Genomic DNA, 16,216 nt, shown 5'->3' on the forward strand with positions numbered 1-16,216 from the left:
AGTATATTGTAAGAGTGACTCTCTGGTCAAGTAGGGAAGCTCATATTATGATGCATCCCTCGGGCTAAGTAGAGAAACCTACTTGTGAGTCGCTCTCTAGCTTTATTCCCTTTCTTTTACTTTATTTTTATTTCAGCATTTTTTTTTCCTTTATTTATTATTATTTTTTTTTAATTGCGTGGGTTGTTTATTTTCAGTTATTTATTTATTTAATTTTAATTGCGTGGCTTACATCTTTAAATTCTTAGATGACGAATGGTTAGGACGTTATTTTCAGGACGGTAATTAGAATTAGATCACAATCATTAATCGGTTCACTTTCGCATTATTAAAAGAAATAAAAAAATAAAGTGGCTGCTCTCCCTGTGTTCGACCCGTAGCTACATTGATCCGTACACTTGCAGTTACATTTTAAATCTCAAACAAGTTTTTGGCATCGTTGCCGGGGAGACAGTTCCATGTTATTTTTCACTTTCTTTTGGTAAATCGGAGTGCTTTGTTTGCTTTGTTTTATATTTTTTCTTTTCTTTTATTGAATTCCTGAGAAGAACAACTTGCAATAATAGTTGTATCAGTGGAGGTCGTCATGCCTCACAGTATGATAAAGACAGGTTTCGCCCTGTAGCAGTACCTCAGGAATTGACCTGAGCAACCCCGAATCCCTGCCGGTAAGCTCCCAAAAAGCAAAAAAAAAAAAGAAGTTTTGCTATCCATTCTTTTGTGCTTGTCTTACTTTAGTTGTGGGTAGTTTTTCTGTTGCATGAGTGTTAAGTGGGTACGTAATACTAAGAATCGGTTAGAAAGAAGAGATCCAACAAGTAGTGACCCTATACGTTTGCTCTCTTTAAAATCCTTCAATATGGGAGACCAACAGCAAAACCCTTCACCTAAATCTCTGAAAGATAGGTTCTACCCTGCTAGAACAGCCCAACCTTCCTGCATAGTTCTACCACAAGCCCAGGGCTATAATTTTGAACTCAAATCTCAATACATCACTATGTTGCCCCACTTCCATGGGTTGACCTCTGAGGATGCATACCTATTTCTAAGGGAATTTGAAGAGGTATGTGTTCTAATTAAGATCCAACAACTTTCTGATGATGCTGTTAAGCTTAGGTTTATCACTTTTGCATTGAAAGACCAAGCTAAGAAGTGGTTGTATGGATTACCCACAAATTCCATAACCTCATGGGAACAGTTCACAGTTGTTTTCCTTAAGAAGTTTTTCCCAACTCACAAGACCAATAAGCTTAGAAGTGATATCCTTCAGTTTAGGCAAAAGCCTAGTGAGTCATTTTCCAAATTTATGGAGAGATTCAAGGATCTACTCCAAGAATGCCCTCACCATGGCCTAGACCTATGGCATTTATGTCAAATAATTTATGAGGGTATTGATTACCCAACTAAACAAATGATAGAGTCTATGTGCCCTGAAGGATTCACATCCTTTACAGATGAAGGAAAGGCATGGGAATTCTTACTTGACTTAGCTGACAAAACCCGTGAGTGGGAATCAACCCAAGAGAGTGAAAGAACCATAGGAGGAAAAGGATATTTTGTGGATGGGATAGTAGCCAAGGAAGCCCATTTGGATAGCCTAATCAAGAGGATTGAGGCTATTGTTCCTAGAGAGCCATCATCAGTCAATTTGGTTAAGATTTGTGCTTGGTGCCAATCCCCTGGACATGTCATAGAAGAATGCCCCAACACCTCTGGGGGCACTTCTAATGATAGTGTTAATGCCTTATACCAGAATAATCCATATAGTAACACCTACAATCCAGGATGGAGAAATCACCCAAATTTCTCTTGGAATCAAGGCAACCAAGCAGGACCTTCCAATTTCTATAATCAAGGTCAACCTGGACCCCAAAGGCCTCCCTTTACACAACAATCTTTTTTCCCAAAATACTTTTCCTAGGTCAATGTAGGACCTCAGGCGAGTTTTCCTAGGGCCCCTCTCCTATCATCTTATCAGCAACCCCCTGAGTTTACTAACACTAGAGAAGCAAGTAGAATTAGTGACTTGGAAAAAAATATGGCCCTCCTCATGACAAGCCATCAAAATATTACGAGAGAACTTACCCAAGTTGTCTCAATTATGCATGAGAGGGAGAAGGGAACTTTACCCAGTCAACCAGAGCCTAACCCTAGGCATCATCAATCTGTTAGTTTACAAGGACCAACTAATGCACCACTGAATATAGTACAAGGTCAGACCCAACAAGGGCCCTCTAACCAATGTAATGTTGTTTATGCCCTTAGGAGTGGTAGAGAGTACCTACAGAGCGTTCCTAAATCTTCCTCATCTATTACTCATGTTAACTCTCCTTCAGTTGAGGACACAAGTGTGCCTCTTGTTCCAGGTTCGTCTGATGAACCTAAAGATTTTTTTGAAACTAAAGATGATTTGGTTGAGGAAACGAAAAATGATTCTTCTGAATGGGGGCAAATCCCTAACAGTCCTTATGTTCATCCTATCCCATTTCCTAATCGCTTGGTACACAAAAAGAAGATTGCTTCCATGGATAAAATTTTAGAAGTCTTCAAAAAGGTAGAAGTGAACATCCCTCTTTTGGATGCCATATCCCAGATCCCCGCCTATGCAAAGGTACTGAAAGATTTGTGTACTCACAAACGTATCACTAGTGTGCCCAAAAAGGCGTTCTTGGCAGGTAACATTAGTTCCATAATTACTAAGCCCATAGCAGCCAAGTATAAGGATCCAGGGAGCCCTACCATATCTTGTGTCATAGGTAACACCTATATTGAGCATGCCTTACTTGACCTTGGCGCAAGTGTGAATCTTTTACCTTACCATGTGTACAAGCAATTAGGATTAGGAGAATTGAAAGCCACTGGAACTACTCTTCAATTCGCAGATAGGTCTGTTAAGATTCCTAAAGGGGTGGTTGAGGATGTCTTACTAAAGGTGGGGGAATTTATTTTCCCTGTTGATTTCATTGTGTTAGATACTAAGCCCTTCTCAACCAAGGATGAGATCCCAATAATTCTAGGAAGACCATTCTTGGCTACCAGTAATGCATTAATCAATTGCCGGAATGGTTTCTTAAGATTATCTTTTGGTAACCAAACTGTTGAGTTTAACATGTTTAGGATTGGCAAGCAACCACATATGGAAGAAGAGATCAATATGCTTGAGGATTTTCTGGATTTTTCTGATGATTTAGTTACCAACTTTGATATTGATTTTGATTCAGAATTCTAAGAGTGTATGGATGAGTTGGATGATGATAGTGAAAATTTTTTTCTGAAGTCTTGAGTCTTCACACACTTGTGGAGCCCTTAGGACCCCTTTCCAATTCCATTCCCAAACCTTCCATAGTTGAGCCCCCTAAGGTAGATCTTAAGGAGTTGCCATCTAATTTGAGATATGCTTTCCTAGGGCCTGACCAGACTCTTCCTGTAATAATTTCTTCAAATTTGACTTCTAGCCAGGAAGAGGAGTTACTTAAAGTGTTAAAAGATAATAAGGAAGCCCTAGGTTGGACCATGGCTGATATCAAGGTTATAAGCCATTCCATTGTGCAACATCATATACATCTTATGGAGGATTCCAAACCATCAACGGAACCCCAAAGAAGAGCTAACCCAGTGATGATGGAATCTATTAAGAAAGAGATCCTAAAGTGCTTGGATTATGGAATAATTTATCCTATTTCTGACAGCCAATGGGTAAGCCCAGTTCACGTAGTGCCTAAGAAGTCTGGTGTGACTATAGTTCCTAATGCCAATAATGAGTTGATCCCTACCCGTGTCCAAATAGGATGGTGTGTGTGCATTGATTACAGGAAGTTAAATGCGGTAACCTGGAAGGACCACTTCCCATTGCCATTCATTGACCAGATGTTAGAGAGGTTAGCTGGACATGAATACTATTATTTTCTTGATGGATATTCTAGCTATAACCAAATCCCAATTGCTTTAGAGGACCAACATAAGACCACTTTTACATGCCCATATGGAACATTTGTTTACAGGCGTATGCCCTTTGGGCTTTGCAATGCCCCTGCTACGTTCCAATGATGCATGATGAGCATTTTTTCTGACATGGTCAAAAAATTCTTAGAAGTATTTATGGATGACTTTTCAATTCATGGGAATTCATATTCTGAATATCTTCATCATCTTTCCATAGTTTTGAAAAGGTGCATATCTAAGAATTTGGTTTTTAATTGGGAGAAATGCCATTTTATGGTTAAATCTGGTATTGTTTTAGGCCATGTAATATCCAAGGAGGGAATTAAGGTAGATAGAGACAAAGTGGATTTAATTGATAATTTACCAACTCCTCAATCTGTTAAGGATGTTCGGTCTTTTCTAGGGCATGCAGGCTTCTACAGAAGGTTTATTAAGAACTTTAGTCAGTTAGCCCGACCTCTCACCTCATTACTTGTCAAAGATCAGACTTTTGAGTTTTCCAAAGAGTGCCTAGAATCCTTCAAGCAACTTAAGAAGGAGTTGACCAATGCACCCATTGTTCAACCACTTGTTTGGACTGAACCTTTTGAACTGATGTGTGATGCTTCGGATTTTGCCATAGGAGCAGTTTTAGGTCAAAGGATTAATAAGTTACCCACTATCATTTACTATGCTAGTAGGACCTTAAATGATGCACAACTCAATTATACAACCACTGAAAAAGAATTTTTAGCTTTTGTGTTTGCATTAGAAAAGTTTCGGTCTTACTTAGTTGGTTCACATGTGATAGTGTATACTGATCATTCTGCCCTTAGATACCTAGTTCAGAAGAAGGATGCCAAAGCCCGTCTCATTAGGTGGGTTTTACTTTTGCAAGAGTTTGATTTAGAAATTAGGGATAAGAAAGAAGTTGAAAACCTAGTTGCAGACCATTTATCCCGGCTTCCCAATTCCTTGACTGTTGATTCTCCAGTCAACGAGAACTTTCCAGATGAACAATTATTTGCAATGTCTAGTGAACCATGGTTTGCTGACATTGTCAACTTCTTAGTTTCAGGTGTGACTCCGGATCACTGGTCCACCTAAGATAAGTATAGGTTTCATTCCCAAGTTAAGCACTTTTTCTGGGATGATCCTTATTTGTTTAAGATATGTCCGGATCAGATTATTCGACGATGTGTTCCTGATCATAAACAACATTCCATTCTCTCTTTTTGTCATGATCATGCATGTGGTGGACACTTTGGACCTAAGAAGATTGCCGCAAAAGTTCTCCAATGCGGATTTTATTGGTCCACTCTTTTTAGAGATGCTTTTGATTTTTGCAAGGCTTGCCCCGCCTGCCAGTCTTTTGGCCGTATCAATAAGAGAAACATGATGCCTCTTAACTCTATTTTGGTGGTTGAGATCTTTGATGTTTGGGGCATCGATTTTATGGGACCATTCCCTAATTCCTTTGGGAATTTGTACATACTTTTGGCCGTTGATTATGTTTCTAAATGGATAGAGGCCATACCTTGTAAAACTAATGAGCACAAAGTGGTGGTCCAGTTTCTCAAAGAGAACATTTTTTCCCACTTTGGTGCACCACGTGCAATAATTAGTGATAGGGGTACTCATTTTTGTAATCGACCTTTTGAGGCCTTAATGAAAAAGTATGGGGTCACTCATAAGTTATCTACCCCTTATCACCCCCAAACTAGTGGCCAAGTAGAGGTGTCTAATAGGCAGATCAAACAAATCTTGGAGAAAACTGTTAATCCCAACCGTAAGGATTGGTCCCTTAGGCTCATTGATGCCTTGTGCGCCCATCGGACTGCATTCAAGACCGACCTTGCTCAGTCTCCCTACCGTTTTTTGTATGGGAAAGCTTGTCACTTACCAGTTGAGTTGGAGCATAAGGCCTTTTGGGCCATTAAGAAGCTTAACTTTGATTTGTCTGATGCGGGAATTCATCGTAGGCTCCAACTATCTGAGTTGGAAGAACTTAGGAATGATGCCTATGAAAGTTCTAGGATTTACAAGGAAAAGACCAAAGCTTTCCATGATAAACACATTCTGCGCAAATCTTTTACAATTGGTGATAAGGTTTTATTGTACAACTCTCGATTGCATCTTTTCCCTGGTAAGCTTAGATCCCGATGGGATGGCCCGTTTATTGTCCATAATGTATATCCCCATGGGGCTGTGGAGATTTTGAATCCAGGAACATGGGTAATTTCAAAGGTCAATGGTCAGCGTTTGAAACCGTTCATCTAGTTTCCTACTACTAGTAGTGAAGAGGTCATGGATCTCCATAAACCTTTTTACACTGATGACTAACTTTTAATCAGGTATGACCCCCTTGCATTGTCTTTGCTTTTAATTCTTTCCATGCATTGAGGACATTGCATGACTTAAGTGTGGGGGAGGGAAACCAGTTTTTGTTTTTTTTCTTTCACTTTGTTTTGTTTGTTTTTCTTTTTATTTTTTAGCTTGCTAAGGATGAAGTCCTACTTTGGCTTTTGGCTAATGATCAGACCATTCGGATGCTTGATGTATGAAAATAAAAGTTTTGACGAAGGTACCCATTTTGAACGTATAAAACCCTGTTGAGAAGAAAGAAACAAGCATGTGTCTTGAGATGGGACTTTCTTTTGAAAAATAAGAGACCCCTGTTTTATGGTGATGGACCATATGTAAGTCTGTGGGTTCCTTGTACTTTTGATTTGGAGTTGAGACCTTCTTTTTAATTTGGCATGGGTTGACAAATGCACAATTTTAAATGAAATGTGAAATGTGGTATAAAGAAGAATAAGAGTTGATTCCCTTGGAACTAGACAAGGCAATGCGCCTCAGGAAGCGTGGTGTCTTGATCGAAATTCCTTAGGAGGAAACCTCTGAAGTAACTCTAGCATCACTGTCTTTGTGGGCATATGCAAAAAGCGAAGCTACATAGTAACTTGGGTGTCTGGTGTTTGCTCCACCATGTTATTTAGGCCAAAAGTAGTGGAGTAGAATAGAGTTTATTAGCAGAAAAAAAAAGAGAAAAAAAAATGTGCAAATGTCATTATTGCTTGGTAACATGTTTGGTCAAAAACACTCCAACGCCTTAGTCATTGGTTCCCTATTTCTTCACAAGTGGTTTTGCCTTAAGATAAGGATGTTTTGGAAGAGACGAGGTGAGTTCCAAATTAAGAAATATGCTAGTGCCTGGAATTGATAAAGGGTAATAAAAGTTCAAGTGTGGGGGTCCCTTGTAAAAGAAATTATCTTTGCTCCGGATCGGTATGAGCCTTACCTTTAGCCAAAGTTGGGATTTGTTTATTCTGAATTTTGGGTGTATATTCACTGCAAACACCCACGAGACACAACTCGTCCACTAGGGGTGACCTAGGGGTTTAAAGGCTTATTGCACATGCTAAGTGCAACCGTGATTCCTACGAAAGTGAGTTAAGTTTTTTTTTGTTTTTATTCTTTTATTTTTCTTTTGCTCGAAGACTAGCAAAGTCTAAATGTGGGGGAATTCTGTTGAGCACATTTATGTGTGAAATTTAGGGTAGTAAAACATGCATTTTACATATTTAGAATGGAGCTACCTTGGGTTTTACTCTCTTTTTGCAGGTTTTATATTTTCAAGGCCTTAAGGATTATCGGGCACTATATCTTCAATTTTACACATAAAGAGGTCCTATTTCTTTTCATGGTTGTGAAGAGGACGAAATTCTGAGCAAGATGGATGTGTTCAATTAAAAGTACACATTCGTTTGGTCACCCGTACAAATGATTATTCTTTTCGGGTCAGAAAAAGAATAATGGATCAGAACTGAACCGAGATGCAGAACCAACCCGTTTGCAATTGTCCCAGAGGTATAAGGAATATTCTAAAAGCCAACAAGGATCGATGGACCACATCCTTAAGTGATTGAAGATTTATTTTTGATAACAACAACTACCTAGTGTAGTTGGTGAGCTATGGTGTGCAAAATTCCCTTGCTCACCAAGAGGTCTCAAGTTCGAATCTCATGGTTTTTTTTTTAGTGAATTTGTTGAAGATTTCCTGCTTTTCATTCACTTAAAGCACTAAAGGCATGGAGGGGATTTTCACATCAAATTAGAAGCAAGGAAAATCGTGGAAGCAAGAAGAGAGAAAAAAAAAAGGAAACGAAAATCATGGAAGCAAGAAGAGAAGAAAAAAAAAAGGAAAGAGAAAATTGTTACTCTACCTCCCCATTCCCTATAAATACAATTCATGTAAGAGGAGGGGAGACAATTCATTCTTCTTCTATTTTTTTTTTTAGTTGCTCTATCTTTCTTTTGCTCTCTCTTTAGTTCTAGTTCTTCTCTATTTTTGCTTTAATCACTTTTGTAATAGTTTTTTTTTTATGTCAATTAATGCAAGCACTCTTTTATTTTTATTCAGCCCTTTTTATGTTTATGATTTATGCAATTGAATTGTAATTTTTTAAGTTATAGTTTTAGGCTTAGATCTAGGTGACAAGATCACGAGCCGTGGAGCAATTTTTTTTTCTAGTTCAACTAATGATTCAAGTAAGTAAGCTCCTTCAGTAGTCTTCTCTCCCCCCTCTCATTCCCTCTTCTAACTACCCTTTCTTTCTTAATTTAGGATTTTTATTTTCAGTCGTTACATTATTGCTATCCCTCTCCCCCAAGGTTCATGGCTAGTGTATGTGTTGGCTTTGCCCCTCCTAGCCATAGAACCATCAATTTATTGCTTTTATTTTAACTGTCTCCCTTCCCTAAAGCCAAGTAGAGTAACCCTTGTAAGAGTGACTTTCTGATCAAGTAGGGAAGCTCATATTATGATGCATCCCTCGGGCTAAGTAGAGAAACCTACTTGTGAGTTTCTCTCTAGCTTTATTCCCTTTCTTTTACTTTTTTTTGTTTCAGCATTTTTTTCCTTTATTTATTTATTTTTTTTTTAATTGCGTGGGTTGTTTATTTTCAGTTATTTATTTATTTAATTTTAATTCCGTGGCTTGCGTCTTTAAATTCTTAGAAGACGAATGGTTAGGATGTTATTTTAGATACATATGTTTAGGATGGTAATTAGAATTAGATCACAATCATTAATCGGTTCACTTTCGCATTATTAAAAGAAATAAAAAATAAAGTGGCTGCTCTCCCTATGTTCGACCCGTAGCTACACTGATCCGTACGCTTACGGTTACATTTTAAATCTCAAACACTTGGTATAGGGATCATAAATATTGTGCCTATCACACTCAGAAGGGGCACAACACTGAAAGATATCTAGGTTTACAGCATGCAATTTAGGACTTGGTAGACAATGGAACCATTGAGGTCAAGGTCAAACAGCCTCCCAATGTTAATACCAAACCACTCCCTAAGCAAATGAACAATCTGGATGAAGAAACTATAGAGAGTGACCCCACTCAACTCATTATACCTAGAGCTCGGAAGAATCATATGAATGCCCATGCTTATAGAAGAGTCATGAGTCAAAGGGCTGGAATCATAAGGACCCCCAGAAGAAGAGAATCATCAGAAGAAGAATCAGAAGATCATACGCCCACCATTCATCCTTCCTCGTCCATAGAAGGGTCCACCGCACCACAATACCAACCCCGATCACGTTTTCCACCCCCACCATATTATCAACCTCCACCATATTATCAACCTCTGCCATATCATCAACCTTTCCCCCACCATCAAAGTGGAGGAACCTCTTCATCCTATCACCCCCAGTCTTCATATCCTACCTCTCACATTACATCATCTTCATACCATCCCACTTTATATCCCTCATCACCCTCATAGCAATCACATTCTCAAGGTTCAGTGTATAACCCAAAATACGGATGGACAAATAAGTACAATTGGAAGGGTATACTTACACTACCAGATTCTCCAAAGATGACTTCATCAATAGGGTCTGTAAATGCATTAGGGGAAGACTAGGAGAGTTATCCCACTTCTCTAATTCAGCCTACTATAACTTCAGAAGACAATCCAGAAGTAATTGAAGAGATTACAGCTGATCTTCTCAGAGCGGTAAGCATATTGGCCATTGGGGAGCAGATCAAAGAATACACTTTCTTAATCCACATAGGAAGTGACACTGAGGATGGTGATTCGGGACTAGTCCAACTTCGATCCAGTAATGATAAGACCAAACCTATGAAAATCTTCTGGTCCGTACGCTCTTAATACTACGAATGTTTGGATACCGGAGAATTTGATGGTCCTGAGGAATTTGATGAAGAATCAAGTGGGAGTGAAATCCACAAAGAGGAGGATGATGACGATGACGATGAGGACAAAAATGAAGATTAGAAGGTAGGAGATGACTTTGATTCTTGAGAGGATGATGGGTATCAAGACTGGGATGAGTACCAAGGGCCTTGGTACAATGATTATGATGATGAGTCAGAATATTACTCACTAGAACATCCGACATGTTTCTTAGTCTATGGTATTGGTGCCGATGATCTAATAGCTGAACCGACAGGTGGCATTTACCCTTCCCTCTACATGGGAGGAGATGATTCTACGTCAGATTCTAAAAGTGATGAAGGATCTAGAGAGCCGATGCAAGTTTATCTGGATGAACCCGAATCCACATTAGAGATGGAAGAAATGCTATGTGAAGTGTACTCCAACACATTGAGAATATAGGAAAGGGTGGAAGAAATTGAAAATATGTTGGGGGAAGTAACCATTAGTGATCTTTACTACTGGGGGCAATTGGATGATTTGGAGGAAATAGGACCAGATGACACAATCGCAAAGGCAGTAGATGCTGCATTCCAACAGCTTTCTAATGTAGTCATCTGATTTACTGGCGGACTCTAGATGGCTTCATAGTTAGACGAGATTTCCTCCTTTGGGACTTCTTTGGCAATGGTTGCGTAAGTTATATCTAATTCAAAACCATTTAGTTGAACTTCTTGGGCTTGTTCTTCTTCATTTTCAATATTGGCTAAGGTGTTAACCACCTCGGGATCTCCAACTACCGTGATCACCTTTCCTTTATAAATGAACTTCATTTTTTTATAGAGACTAGAGGACTCTACCTTTTCATAATGCAACCAAGGCCTTCCCAAGAGCATGTTAAAAGCTGTTGGTATATCAATGACTTGGAAATCAATATCAAACTTCATTGGGCCAATCTTTATAGCAAGGGACAAGATGCCAAGGATCTTTCTCTTGGCATTGTCATATGCCAGTATGGTTTGGGTAGTTGGCCTCAATTCTTCTAGGTTGATGCCAATACTCTCCGATCTCAAAGGTAGCACATTCAAAGTGGACCCATTGTCAACAAGAACTTAGGAAACCACCTTGTCAAGGCATTCTACCATGATGTGGAGAGCTCGATTGCGCTGGACCCCTTTAGGGAGCTCTGAATTTGAGAACATCAAGGATTGTATCACATAGGTTGCCCCTACTATATGAGTGAGATTTGCTAGATTTATCTCAATCGACATCTGTACATTGGTGAGAGACTTTAAAACTGCTTCACAGTATGTGGGGGGGGGGTCGTCAATAGTCCCCAAATTGAGATATTAGCTTGAGACTTCTTGAGTTAAGCTAGGACCAGATTCTAAGGCTCCTTCTTCAAGTGGCTGGTTCTGGCCTCACTGGTCCCTGACTGTTCCACTGCTAAAGCCTTGCCCTTATAGTCTCTTCCACTTCTAGTTTCCATCATGTTGACAGGTTTCTTCATAATAATCTCTGTGGGATAACAATCTTCATCATCACTATTTGTTATGATGATTATCTCTACAATGGGATCATCCTCTTATTCTGATTCTCCCTCCCTGCTTAGGGTGGGAAGTCGAGGTCCTCCACAAATATCCACAGCCTTGGTTTGTAACTTTTTGACTGTATTAGAAAGCTATTGGGATAACAATAGCTTTGCCCTTATAGTCTCTTCCACTTCTAGTTTCCATCATGTTGACAGGTTTCTTCATAATAATCTCTGTGGGATAACAATCTTCATCATCACTATTTGTTATGATGATTATCTCTACAATGGGATCATCCTCTTATTTTGATTCTCCCCCCCTGCTTAGGGTGGGAAGTCGAGGTCCTCCACAAATATCCACAGCCTTGGTTTGTAACTTTTTGACTGTATTAGAAAGCTATTGGAATGCAGTGTCTACTACCTCTATGAATGTGTCTTCTGGTCCTATTTCCTCTAAAACATTCATCTGCTCATGGTAGTAACGGTCACTATAGTTACTTCACCCAACATATTGTCAATTTCTTCTACTCTTTCTTGCATCCTCAATGTGTTCGAGTACACTTCACACAACTTTTCTTCCATTTCTAATGTGGAGTTATTTTCATCCATATAGACTTGTGTCAGCTCTCCAAATTCCTCATCATTTTCTAAATCTAACGTAGAATCATCTCCTCCCATGCAGAGGGAAGACTGAATGCCACCTATCAAATCAACTATTAGGTCATCGCAACTGATAACATAGACTGAGAAATATGTTTGGTGATCTGGTGAGTAATATTCTGACTCATCATCATTATCATTGTGCCAATGCCCTTGGTAGTCATCCTAGTCTGGATACTCATCATCCTCTTGAGAATCAGAGTCATCTCCATTCTTCTCATCTTCATTCTCGCCCCCATCGTCATCGTCATCATCCTCTTCTTCACTGATTTCCCCCTCACTTGGTTCTTCATCAAATTCCTCTTGACCATCAAATTCTCCTGCATCCAAACGGTCGTAGTATTCAGAGCGTATGGAACAAAAGATTTCCCTAGGGTTAGACTTGACTTTACTGGCTCGAAGTTGGACTAGACCTGATTCATCATCCTCTGTGTCACTCCCTACGTGGATTAGGGAGGTTTGCTCTTTGATCTGCTCCCCTATGGTCAATGTGGTTACTGCTCTAAAAAGATCATATGTAATCTCTTCGATTACTTTTGGATTGTCCTCTGAAGATATAATGGACTGAATTAGAGAAGTCCTAATGCATTCACTGACCCTGTTGATGAAGTCATTTTTGGGAGTCTGGTAGTGTAAGCATATCCTTACAATCGTACCTATTCATCCATCCTTCTTTTGGGTTATATACCGAACCTTGAGAATGGGATTGATATGAGGGTGATGAGGGATACGAAGTGGGATGGTATGAAGATGATGTAATGTGAGAGGTAGGATATGAATATTGGGGGTGATAGGATGAGAAAATTCCTTCTCCTTGATGGTGGGGGGAAGGTTGATGATATGGAAGAGGCTGCTAATATGGTGAAGGTGGGAGGTATGGTGGAGGTAGGTAATATGGTATGGTGGATTCTTCTGTTGATGAGGAAGGATGAATGGCGGGAGCCCGATCTTCTGATTCTTCTTTTGATGATTCTCTTCTTTTAGGGGTCCTTATGGCTTTAGCCCTTTGATTCCTAATTTTTCTATAAGTGTATGCATTCATGTGATTCTTCTGAGCTTTGGGTATAATGAGTTGAGTGGGATCACTCTCTGTGGCTTGGTCATCTCGATTGTTCACATGATCGGGGAGTGGATTGGTATTGACATTGGGAGGTTGCTTCACCTTGACCTCAATGGTTCCGTTGTCTACCAAGTCCTGAATTGAATATTACAAACCCAAACATCTTTCAGTGTTGTGCCCCTTCTGAGTGTGGTAAGCACAATATTCATGATCCCTATACCAAGTTGGAGGAGGGTTGCTGATCACTCTTGGAGTCATTGTCTCTAGCAATTCTTATTTCTTTAATTTCTTATACACTGTTGTCATGGGCATTCCTAAATTAGAAAATTACCTTCTTGGACGAGGGGCCTTCTGAGAGGGTGCATATTCTTGTATTACAAATGGCTGTGAAGAAGTGGCTGGTGAGACTGACTGCTGAACTGCACTCACCAAATTAGTTTCTGGACCCTTTCTACATCTGACTCAGGTGTTCTTCCCTACATCTTGGGAGGATCCCTAATACTGAGCTTCCCTTAGGATTCTATTTTCCACACGTGTGTCGGTGGGTATTAAGGCATCATAAGTCTGTAGATGTTGGTAGTAGAGGACATCATAATAAGGCTTTAATGAGTTCTCTATCAACATCTCTACTTGCTCTGCTTCCAAAGGCCGATCTACCATCTTGGCGACCTTATCCCTAAACCTCATCAAGAAGGCGGTGAATCCTTCTTTAGGCTACTGTCTTAATGTCTCAAGCTCTTATCGCTTCACATCTACTTCGGTGTTGTATGAGTACTATTTGGTGAAGGCTTTCACCACTGTTGTCCAATTCTGAGTTTGGGATGACTCCAACTGGGTGAGCCACCTTATTGCTAGTCCTGATAGAGTTAACATGAAGGCTTGCCCCATCTAGTTGTCTGCAAGTTGCCATGACTTAGCAATGCTGAGATATACCTTGAGATGAGCCTTAGGGTCCCTTGATCCATCAAACCTATTAGTCTGCCACTTGAATTTCTCGGGAATCCTTGCCCTAAAAAAGAAACTCATTTCATCAGAATCCACTATCTATTTGACTTTCTGAGCCTTTTCCAGCTCGAATCATATTCTCCAACTTCTCTAATTACTTTCTGAGCTTCCTTTCTTTCTTTGTCTCTAGAGGCTTCATTCGGATATGTGTGGAAAACTCCTCTTCCTCATCTTCAATGACTACCCTAGGAGGAGGGACCTTGGAATAGGCCCTCCGTTGATCATTTGGACAGGTAGGTGAAGTTCCTCTCTGACCGGTTGGCCTAACTTGCTCTGGTTCTCCTAAGTCAACTAGGGAAGAATTTTCATGATGACCTGTAGCTCCATTCTATTCCAAATCTCCTATAACCGGTGCCGACTCAGTCCTGGGATCAATTCTGGGAGGGTTCTGGAGTGCATGCAATATCTGAGCTACCCCTCTCTTGAATTTAGCCATTTATGTCTGCAAGGTCTCCACGGGATGAACCCATGCTTGTTCGGGTGATTTAGAGTTAGGTGGATCCATACTAACTGAGTTGCAATCACTTGGTAGTAGACAGTCTCAGGGAGACGATGGAGGTGATAAGGGACTTAGGCGAGTCAACCGATTACCTTAACATGTTCAGAGGGACCATAGAGAATACTTGAGGTGTGGAATTGTGCCTAACCAAAAGTGGCTTATTTTAGGATTCTTAAATTCCCAGCCCCTTGTTCACACATTCACTAGATTTACAACCAATGATCCATCCAAAGTTAGTCGGCTTAATGATAGGGAGTGGATAGGGTTTGACACCCCTAGTCCACTCAATGTCATAAGTGGCAGATTCATACAAATGGCTTGTCGAGAATATTCCCATAAGACATTCCATGTAATAAAGTCATGCTTTCCTTGCTCTTTTTTCCACTAGGTATCCTTCCACCTGATTTTCTCGAGACTTCATGGGACTTTGCGTAACTCTGATAAGATTTCCCTTGAGTCATGTATTTAGACTTTTTTTTTTAGGGACACCTTCTATCCGAAACCCACTTAGGAAAGCAATTCTTTATGACTGGAATATAATGTAGGAACATTCTTTTTCAACACCGCAAACAAGTTCTATAGTTAGCTTGTGGCGCTCCTAGCTTCTCCATCTATTTTCTAGATGATGCTGAGTATGCAGTGGATGTAATAGGACCGACAAGGCTTCCTTGACAGGATCTATATATATGAGGTACGTGATCCTTTTGATATACCCGTAGGTATAAGATCAAGGGGGTGACTTCCTTGCCTATTACTCATGACTCCACATGAGGTTAAGCAACTGGCCATGGGGTGGTGGAACCGTGAGTGATTGTGTGCAAAAGTGTAATGCGGGAATATCATCATTTGATCTCAGAATGTCATAAAGTGCGTGGACCTCTCCGAGGGTGCTGGTACAATCATGAACATCCTTGCATTTTAACAATAATCCACACTCTTGTACAAGAAGCGGGTATCATTTGCTCTCAGAGTAGTCTCCATGACATGCGTTGACCTCCCCGATGGTGCAAGCATGATATGGAGTCCCTCGCCAAATGATTTCACTCGAGCACCATACACAATGCAGTTAGTGAATACAAATCCAAACATGGGGTTAACTAAACACGTTTTCAAACAAACATGGTGGAAAATTTTCTTGCATTTAAAGGTAGCATCTAGTATTGGAAGCCTGATGCCTATCCCCAGTGGAGTAGCCACTATGAGGGTAGTGGCGGGAGAATCGATGGCTTCACAAGTTGCCATTCTGTCCTCTCTCCTCTCTCTTCTCTTTTCATAAGGGAGAGGGTGTGTCGTGATGTGCTTCGTTTGCAGGCCCGCACCACCGTACCACCGCTCGGAGATA

The 16,216-nt window shown here is 40.1% G+C and overlaps 1 non-coding gene across 1 annotated transcript; it reads right to left on the minus strand.

Moving 5' to 3' along the window:
• Window positions 1–1,246: 1,246 nt before the first annotated feature.
• Window positions 1,247–1,353, minus strand: LOC122072416. The gene has a single exon (XR_006138432.1). It is a non-coding gene; the product is annotated as a small nucleolar RNA R71 (small nucleolar RNA).
• Window positions 1,354–16,216: the final 14,863 nt, after the last annotated feature.

Source organism: Macadamia integrifolia, chromosome 2, assembly GCF_013358625.1.
Source record: "Macadamia integrifolia cultivar HAES 741 chromosome 2, SCU_Mint_v3, whole genome shotgun sequence".
Lineage (NCBI taxonomy): Eukaryota > Viridiplantae > Streptophyta > Magnoliopsida > Proteales > Proteaceae > Macadamia > Macadamia integrifolia.